Source organism: Frieseomelitta varia, unplaced genomic scaffold (genome assembly GCF_011392965.1).
Source record: "Frieseomelitta varia isolate USP_RPSP 00005682 unplaced genomic scaffold, Fvar_1.2 scaffold_250, whole genome shotgun sequence".
Lineage (NCBI taxonomy): Eukaryota > Metazoa > Arthropoda > Insecta > Hymenoptera > Apidae > Frieseomelitta > Frieseomelitta varia.
Genome location: NW_025109980.1, coordinates 390678 through 401168, shown reverse-complemented (window position 1 = coordinate 401168; position 10491 = coordinate 390678). Strand labels below are relative to the sequence as shown.

General features: G+C 41.2%; 1 protein-coding gene across 5 annotated transcripts in view; it reads left to right on the top strand.

Moving 5' to 3' along the window:
* Nucleotides 1–354: 354 nt before the first annotated feature.
* Nucleotides 355–10491, top strand: part of LOC122528408 (disintegrin and metalloproteinase domain-containing protein 10-like) — a 198200-nt gene continuing 188063 nt past the window's right edge. For 3 of the 5 annotated variants that reach the window (XM_043653479.1, XM_043653478.1, XM_043653474.1), the window contains exon 1: nucleotides 355–749. The gene's annotated coding sequence lies outside the window, so the exon portion shown is untranslated. Of the gene's footprint in view, nucleotides 750–3545; nucleotides 3549–5692; nucleotides 5736–10491 lie in introns of those variants that run through there. The other 2 variants (XM_043653475.1, XM_043653477.1) reach the window with 2 other exon arrangements.

The window sequence follows — 10491 nt, the reverse complement described above, 5'->3', positions numbered from 1 at the left end:
TTCACACGCGAAATTCACAAAATTTCCAATGTCGCGCGAATCAATTGTCAGTTTCCATCTCTTTCTCGCTCTCGTCTATCTCCTCAGAAAGCCACCACTTCTCGGGAGGGGGTAGAAGTCGTCGACGAGTGTAAACAGAATGAAAAACGTCCCTTTCAGACTTTGACAACAGGCCACCGGTCCAATAATCGTCCGATCATACACCGTACAACTTTTCCACCCATTTTTCTCTCGACTCACCGCTCACGGCGTTAGGGTAGCGGTAGTGGGGCTCGCAGCGACGGCTGGCGGCGAGGTGGGGTCTCGTAGGACGGCAAGCAGCAGCAGCAGCGACAGCAGCCCGGCAGTCGTTCGGGGTGGTTTCGGCGCAGTAGTACACCGCGAGCATTCCACGAGCTTGTACACGCGTGCTCGCGTGCCTCCTCGTTCCTCTCGACTCCGCGTCGCGCATCCTCTCGTTCTTCCGCGACACGTGACTCCATTCTCTGTTCCACGGTCGTCGTCCCGTCGTAGAGAAAGCTCGCGTCTCTCCTCTCCTCTCCTCTCCTCTCCGAGCTTGATTTTTCTTCTCGCGAGCCGTCCCGATTTGTCCGGCAGTGAGCGTTCATGCCGACCAGGGAAGAACGACGACTCGTCTGGAGCGAGCCGACTTCGTGCCTCGAAGCTGATTTCTCCTGAGATTCCTGGACACGACGACGCTGACGAGCCTCGTTTCCTCGTACGTAGAAGCAGCTTGCACGTACAAGTCGGTAAGTATCTTTCTCATATCGCTCGAGTGGACCGCGAACACGTGTCGAGCAAATTACGACGTGGCTCGAGGGCCAGCCGCGATTTTCACCTCTATTTCACTGCTTACGCAAAATTTTGTGTATGTTGTTCGTGATTCCTGGAAACGTAGTTTCCAGGAGCGCGAGATTGTTTTTGTTGATGTTTCGCGGACGTACTTGCACGATTATTTCGAACAGGAGTTTTCGTACATTTACAAGCGTTGTGCCTTTAGAGATTTGAAAGACTTTTCGCAGATCCTGCTCTTGACTGTCTTGTTCGAAATATTTTCCTGTCTCTGGCATTTTGTTTTCATTGACACAGGTTTCTCGGTCAAGTTAGCTCGGTCGTTGTTAATTCGAGTGTCGAACGAGAGTTACAAATCACGTCAATTAGAATTGGAAATGTTATATATTACTCCCGTAACTAATTAGTATATTCGTGTGACGTTCTAATAATAGTTTTCGCTCTTACATGCATAATATAATTTTTCTAATAGTTTAAATTTTGTGACAGAGTGACAAGAAAATCTGTGTGGATTTATTGTCTGAACCGTGATTACATGATTGTTTTATGATTTATCAAACAACAACACCTCGACAAAAAATTCAGTTTTGGTAATGATAATTCTCGTTTCAATCGTGCACAAGGAAGCAGTTCTTTAATCTCCATTCGAGCCTAATCTTTTCAATTCGCCAAGCTCCATCATAATCATGCTTATTGATCACCGAACCGTAAAATAATTCACCAAGGTTTTAAGTGGTTCGCACGCAAGCTCGCGATCCAAAGCCGGCTTAACGTCTCATTCCAAGAAAGCCATAGCCTTGTCGCTAATTTTCCGCTCTCTCGTCGATCATCCTTAAACTTCGCCATCAAACCTTTCCTTCGGAGGGGGATGTTATTACCGAGGAAAAAAGCTGCGAAACTCGAAAGCTGAAACCATTACGTCTCCCCCGGACAATGCAGAGGTTTTATTACCAACCTTTTTATGAACGTTATCCTCGGATCCACAAATATAGAGGTGATGTTGTGAATACCTCTGAAAACCAACCAAAACTTGATTATCGAAAAAATTTTCAAACGTCTACTTTCACGTTACGGTATATCAATCTTACGATCTTTCGTGACTTTTTCGTGGCTATTTTTTTTACGATTGCCATAAAAACGTGGACTGACGACTTTGTACTTGATCCTTGAATATCGTTAAATTTTTTTAAGAGACTTTAAAATTAAATAATTTCCAAATTTAACGATACTTTTTTATTTGAAATTGGAGTTGATGGTAAGATGGTTAAAATTAAATCTACGTTTAATTACTAAAATTCTGGATGTTTCATTTTATCTCGTAGACTGTCTTAGACTTTTAACAAGCTGGAAATTTTGAAATTTAAGAAAATTGTCCAAATGGATATATAGTGCCAACAAAGTGTGAAAGAAAGAAAGAAACTAAACACGGTTTTTGAGTTTTGGATTTTTCTTTCACGTTCGCGAATTCGTTTTCCACGATTGGCGATTATCTCGCGGTCCAAACGTTCGCACGTTTCGCTCGGAATGTTTAGAGTGAAAAAAGGAGAGAGGAAAATGGCGAATGACGTGACTTTCGAAGCGGCGTCGCCAACAGGTGGAGGACCATTAAAACAGGTAGAGGAACGACGCTGTAACGGCGCGCCGATCAACGCTCCCGCTGCTAAATTACCGAATTAAATGCGTTGGAACATGGCACACGGTGTACGAACGAGAAAAGTTGCCTCTTCGAAATTGTCTTGTCGATACTGGCTACTAGCCTGAACAATTCTATTTCGTTTTAATTCTCGCTCGATAAAAAGCTGCGTCGTTTGTGACGAGCGTCGAATATTTTATTCTACACCGTTTTTAAATTTTAATCAATGACAAAGCAAAAGTTTTTAAAATTTAATCAATGACGAGTGCAATTAATTCCGTACTTATAGATCTGTTATCTTTTTAAGATACAATATACTTTTTTTGGTTAAAAATAAATTTACAAAAATCAATGTTATCTTATTAATTATTGATTCTATAATTGCACAGATCTTTGGTTAAAAAAAAAAAAAAAAAAAATAGCTCAGTTAGTGAATTTAGATAAAGAATAAAATTATTCGTCATCTATATTCCTGTTCAAAGGTCTTATTCTACTTTCTTAAGTACTTTCTAACTGAAAAAATTAAATGGTACTTTATATAACACTTAAACTCAGTTAATACGTTAACAATGGTATTATAAAATACACGGGAATAGTATACTATACTAGAACTTTCGGAGCGAGAGTGTACGCAAGTCAGGATCAGCCTAGTGCTCTCGTTTCGTGGGTTAATTATTGGCCAGACCGATGCGTTGGATCGCTATAAAAGACTTTTCATCGTGCCCAAGAGTATCATATTTTTATTTAGAATTCGACTTAGAGCGGGTGGTTTACTTTACACACCGGCTGCATGAAGTTTTATTTCCATGCGGAAAACGCGTACTTCGTTGTCGCGAGGGGAATACCTTTATCTGCCCCTCTAAAACGAGGACGGCGCAATTTAATTTAATTTCACCGCGTATAGAAGCTCCACGGTTTTAAAACAAAATTCTGCGCTCTTTCAGCGCTATACGCGTTTACACGCTAAACACTGTCTTGCAACGTAACGCGGAAAAAGGTGGGCGTCGCGCGTCCTTGTCACCGGAAAAGCTCGCCTGCTTTAAAACGCATCTGTTAGCGTTTACGGCTGGCAATTTGTATGATTTTTAGCCTCGTTTAACTTTGTTTTATCAGTAAATAGTCGGTAGCCGGGGGTGAAAGTTGATTTTCACGCCGTGATCCTTCCTATTATAACGTGATCCTTACGTAAGGTATACGCGGATTTAACCAAACAATACGCGGCGGCGGCCTCGCCTGTCAATAACCCGATGCACGATTTCGCAAACAATCGCGCTTGTACAATTTCGGCGGTGAAATTTATTTGTTCGATATAACCGGCCGATACGGTTCGCAAATTAATTTTGCCAACTGAACAACAATTTGCTATCGCGGTCACGAATTGATTTAGCGGAAGAGCGGCAAGATAGTTTAATTTCGGGATTATCGGGGGCCGGGTTTTTCGACGTGAATTAAGTCGCGGCAAGAGTGATTAATTCTACGTAACCGCCGATGATAGATCGATTCTACCTGGTGCGCCGCTACGATCGATGCTTCGTAAATTCAGCGAATATTTCCAATTTTTATCGTGCAACTGTTCCTTGATGTTATCATATTCCTCGAAATATCATTTCTTCTTCCTTTTTTTTTTTTTTTTATATTGGTAATTTCTATTCGTTAATCTCTGGTGAAGATCCATTTTTTTAATTCAGTCCAAATTTTTACAACAAAAAAGTATAATTATTTCAACCATTGTCAAGATCATAGAACTCTTAGAGTTCAAAATCTTTGCGATTACCAAAAATCTCTGACTGATAATCTTCTTCACGGTTTCTAAGAGGGAATTTTTATAGAAATCTTTCGAAGCAAAAAAAAAAAAAAAAAAAAAAAAAAGAAGTACAATCAATACAATTTGCATTCCTTGACATTGACGATATCAAGATGTCCTTTTCGCGAATCGTTGATCGACCGACTTTCACTCATCGTTCCTGTGACAATCTATTCTTGCTCGAGTTATTTTTCCTCGAGCAATTTGCGCGAAAACACGCGGCGTCTTTTAAATTGCCAGTCAGCTGGCGGCGCTCCCACGAACGTCGTCGGGTCGTAAGAACGCGAAACAGCCAGGCTGGGAATGATAACCGACCACGAGAACGCGTGTGTATCGGTCGCTGGAAAAACACAATGGCAACAAGGACTGAAATCGCTGGCCGTGGAGACAAAGAGGCTTTGAGAACCGCGGCCTCTGCCGTTTAACGAGTCGTTGGCAAACAAACGCGACGAGAACGGTGTCTAATAAAGTCGAACATTAATATTTAGGTCGTTGCGGAACGCTCGGTGCGAGTCGAGGCGCTGGGCAAATGCTGCAAACGAGCAGAACGAGAAAATGGGTGGGGAAAAAAAATATTTTTTTTTTTTTCTTCACAGAACGAGACGAAGCGTAGGTGAAGGCGATCAAACGAGTTTCTTTCTGGGTCAATGTGATTTCGAAATTTATGTCGTCCTGGGAATCAGGCGAGAACGTTCGATTTCGGTCGAACTGTTCAGACGATGCGTAACGGAATTGGAAAAATTAAAGCAACGGCCCGTGGATTTTGCCGAGGAATTGCTCGAGCAGCCAGTTGTTCCTTCTGTTCTTTGAGAATTTGCTTCGTATCGAGAGTACACGAGCTCCGTTCACGAGTATTGAAACGAGAAATTAAATAAGTAGACTGCAAATCTTTACCCTTTTCGATTTCATACTCTCGTGAATATTATTAAAGAAACAGTGTCCAAAGAACAATTTGTTTCAATTACTAAACTTTCCACGTTTTGAATATTTCTGCGTCCTTAAATCTCCCGCAAATGCATCAGAATCCGCAGTCTAGAAACAAGCTTCGAATGTTATTAAAAAGTTAGCGAGACCGAGAATCAAGAGAGAGAAACGTTGTTCCGTTTAAAATTTTCAGCGAAATCACTCTCTCAGTAGAAAGAAAATTAAAATTAGGCGAAACAAGTTTTAATAAAAAAATGCGTTAATAAAGTACTCGAACGCGCGCGTGTGTGTGTGTGTATGTGTGTACGTAAAATAAGAAAATTTTGTTCCTCTTGCGTTTCGTGTGTTCGTTCAGATTCTAAAAATTTCCTTACAGCATGAAAAACGTATACGGTTTTATTTAAACGTATCGCCGTGTAGCTTTAATAAGGGATATGTACGTTGCAAATCCCTTTTTTTTTTTATGTCACCCTTGGCGGGGAATAAAGTTGCGCAGAGCCTGGAACGATAAAAGCGCGGCCGCGGAAGAATATCCAGCATCGTGCGTCTGGGAAACGTTAATTTCACAGGGGATGAAAAATTGTAAGTGTAATCAGCTGAAACGCGCTTCTTAATTCCAACATTGCTACATTAATAAATCGCTGCCCACCGAATTAACCTAATTTTATATTGCCACTGTTACGGCCGACGTGTATATGTTACGTTTGCTCGTTAAATCTTTCTTAAATTTCGAAGTAACAGTCGAGGAAATGTTAGGCACAGTAAAAATTTTCACAATCTTCATTCGTTTTTAAAAATGTAGTTATTTTACATTTTACATTTATTCCTTGTTGTTAATTTCATCTAACTTTGGCGATTGCGCGACAAATATTAGCACTCTGCAGAATTCTATTCCATGGCGTTTGTATAAGTTTCAATGTCTGTAGTATTTTTCATTAATTTTATACTTTCCATCTCCAAGAGATTTTTACAAATCTCCTCTCTCTCCTCTCGTCCTTGTACAGCTTTCAACTAGAAAGGTACGTACTCCTTTCCGCGTTAATTGACTCGCGTATCATTCACGTAACCAAAAACCTCAGCGTTCGTATCGACTGTCGATTAGAACGTAATTAAACTGTCACGGTAGCAAGAAACCAACAAATTTACCTCGGATAATAACCTGCACCTTTGACGCAAAGAGCGTTGCTATTTATCGTTGCTACCAAGAACTAGCGATCGTAACATTCCCTAGGCATATTGTCGATAGCTGACAAATTAGCCAGTCAAGCGAAACGCAGGGAGAGGTGGGAAGAGTGGGCGGGGGAGGAGGAAGGAGAAAAAAACGGAAAGGCCAGTCAACGGAAACAGGAAGGAAGCGATGGCAAAGATGAACAAACGACGGGGGTTGGAGAAGACAGGGTAGGAATGGAGGCAATTGGTCGGACTCGGTCGTGTAACTAACTCGGCCTACCGATCACGTACAATCAGACAAGATTCATTGAAAATCTGTAGCCGTGCCTCGGGAATGATACAAAATTCTGGTCTTCTTCCGGGGTAATTGAATCTCGGTGCGCGGCCAGTCTGTTCTCCACCTCCATCCCCTATCTATATCTATCTATCTATCTTTATCTGAATCTCTCTCTCCCTCCCTTTCTTTGGCTTTCTCCATTCAGTCACAACCGAATCGGAACACATACGCGGCCTTGCAGTTTATTTTCCATCCATCTTGCTTTACGATAAGGCAGAAGCAATATCTTGCTACAGGTGGCTGAATATACGTAGCTCTCATTCACGGCCACTGGTGTTCAAGCCCGTGGCTCCCCGGCATCGCTTCCTCCGTCTTCTCCTCCAGTCCACGGAAATTTCTCTCGTCGTGCACGCGTTACACGTAGCCGCGTTTCGTGTGCCGCCTCGCAAATCAGAAGAGATACCTGGAAACATTGGAGATGCAACTTCGCTCCTTTATGCTCGAATTGCCGGCCCTTTCCGCAGCTTTGCTCCGACACGACTCTTCGTCCCCTCTAATTGGAATATTCGAATGCTGCTTGAGTTTTTGGAAGGCGGAGAACTCGTTGGTGAGATGGAAAATACAACTACAAATGGATCGAGAAACGAAGAAACGAAATCTTTTCTCATATGAGACTTTGTACTCGAGAACATCGAGTATAAACATTGATCGAGTATACTTGAATTTGACGTTAGTATACTTGAACGTGTCGGCTCGTGAACACCCTGTATAAAAAACGACGAGACGCGAGATTGCAGGGAAAAAATGTTGGCTAAAACTGCGTTTAATGGAATACACGAGTGGGTTTCGTTTGGGCTAAACCACCATACAGCCACCGGAAATCTGCATATCGGAGATATTAATTAGTCTGGGCTACGCGGAACGCGATCGCAATAAATAAAACGTGCGAGCGTAAGCGCGATAACTCGGCATCGGGACTGTTTCACTATACCACGTTATTGCCAGCCGCTTTATAGTGTTCCACCGGAAATGTCGCTTTTCGCCCGTCGATCTTCCGCGCGTTCTCTGCAAATAAATTGCTTTCGCTCATAGACGCGAACGAGTTTGACGATTTCGTTAAACAAAGATCATCAGCGTCGGTCTTTCCTTCTCCTCCGTGATGAATATCGCTGGAATTTCATATCACCCACTGTCCCAATTTTTGTGAAATTTGTTTCGCTTGTACCACGAGTCTCGTATTTACAAGAGATCGAACGAAATTGTATTTTCCCTGGAACGTACAAAAATTTCATCGATATCGCCATAATTGATAGGCTGTGCTGTTGGATAAATAGAATTTAATTTTCATTTGGTGTTTTTATCGAATTAAATATTCCCAGAGCCTGCTGATAGTCGCAATTCCCATTTGTAATTGATAAAATCACGTTTTTCCGCTGCTGTTCCGTATCGAAGATATTGGTATTGTCAGATATCGTGCAGTACGATTTTAATAATTCAATGTTGTACGATTTTAGACAAAATAGCAATGAAAACTTTAAAAGAAAAAAGAAAAAAGATTGTACACTGTACACGCCGATAGTTCTAGTATTCATGGAATGAATTCAAGTACAACTTTGGCAAAATGTATCCTCTTTCACGGTATGAATTCAGCAAGTAACCGAAATTTTACTTACGTCTAGAGACTCGCTTTCGAACGACTCGCAATCAGTTTGTTGAATATCGAGGTTAATCCACTTTTCCTCTCAATACTTGAATTGCTCCATTGTCTCCAACGAGATTCCTTCTCTGGACCTCCCTGAAGCGTCCGTTTAATCTTCGTCAATAGGTCGGTTCGCGACGACTACCTCGTAAGAAAGCGCACGTACAAGAGTTAATCTTATGCAGGTGTACGTGGATGATCAAATTAAGCTGCGTTTGGCTTTTCGGTAAGCTCGGTCTGTTGGGAAATCCAGTGGAACAGCAGAGTTCGTTAAGGAGCGGAAGGGGTGGACGGGGGCCAATGTAACAAAAAACCCTGGCAATTTCGGTTGTAGCCAACTGTGACCAATTAAAAGTATTACCCGAAACAACTCTCCTGCCAGCGGATAGAGTCAGGCCATTCTGAATTTATCAAAGACTAGACTCCTCTATATAGTGTCAACGTTTCCTTGCTGCAGCTGCACTTTTTCACATTTTTCACGCTCGGTGATTCGTTGATGCGTACCTAATAATTTCACTGCCTTGAGCTTGCTTTGATGTACGTATAAGTAGATGCACGCTATGAATACGTGTCACGAGGTTGAGATATTCATCGGTCGAGTGCAAGATGATCTCGAGCAGCGATGGCTTTTTTTCGAAGGAGGCATCTCTCTCTTTATATATGTATATATCTCTGTGCGATCGAAATTTAATCGGTAATTCAAACTCGATAGTAGTTAATTTTTTTGAACAAGGTAAATTCACTATTCTAAGTTCGATTAAGCAGGCGTATCGTCAAACATGTACTGTCTCTTCGGATCCTTTCAATTTTAATGATAAAATATTTCGATTGCAATAAGATACATACATGCTTCGATACATACAAGAAAGTTCTGTCGTTGCATTAGAATAAGAATAACTATTTTGGAAGAGATATATTTAACGCTTTAGAAATCTTTCCAGACTTCTTCTTTTTTAGACACTTGTACATGTTTATATATTAAATTTCGAAGAATGCAAAGTTTCCAAGTTGTCCAAGGTTTCAGTCAGTTCACATTCGATAACAAGTAACTTGCAACGAGATCGTATTGAAATGATGTTTGATCAGAAACCATTGCTCATGTACGTAATTTAACGAGGAGTTTACGTAGCGCACCAGGTGGTGGCCATTGTTGCACCTTCTTTTGAAAGAAACGAAGTAGCGCAGCAAGTCGGGTGAATCTCGTTTTATTTTCTGCCTGTCTTCCGATATCTCTTTGTAAAGCAGCTTCATTAAATTTATTATCGCGCAACATCACTCGCAAATCTGTCCTAATTTTCCGGCGTAGGGAAGGACAGAGCTCCGACCAGCGAGGATTGCGGTGTCTCATTACTGCCGAGAATTTATAAAATCTACTATATCGGTTATAACGAGAAAACGTGTTTGCGCATCGAGGAAACGTGTTCTAATTACACAAACGCCAGTGTGTATAGTATGTATCATATCTTTGAAAGAGGCTGGCATGCGCGCCACTTAGAAAATATATTATTAAATTTATCTCGCCCCTTTCACCGAAACAAATTGGTTCCCATTCCCAGTCGACCATCTTTCTCTCTCCTCCGACCATCTGCATAATGAAACAGGCCAGGTTTGCACGAATCGTGCGTGCCATATTAATTACATCAATGGCCACGAATATGAAAAGAACGTTTTATTTTGCTGGTACATTTTGTTTAATACATGTACATTGTATCGAAAAGAAGGTGGTTATAAAGGTTCATTTAAATTGATACGATTAAGAGCGCAAGAAAGAGGTTAGTATACCGAGTTGAAATACGATTACGCGATGCAATGAAACTTCCACGGATACGTTATTGGATTGCTGAGAACGTTAGCGGAGCCGCGATGAAATGCAAACTGACTTTCTTAATATTACGCTAGAGAACTGCTAGAGTGATCAGGTATAGTTCACAATTTTTCGCCAGGATCTTGCAGATTGCTGTTGCACGTCTCGTTTTAATTTCGACAAATAAAAATATTAATATTCCGAGGAGATAGATAGAATTAAATTATAAAATTACACATTGCATATCGCTGCGCACAAATGTCGATGAAATTTAAATGATTTTTCGTCAAACATATAAACAAAAGGTTGTATTCTTTATAGTGTCACGAAGTACAGTAACGCGTTATATATTTTTATAAATTTGTCACGTTCCTTGCCTCTTTCATTT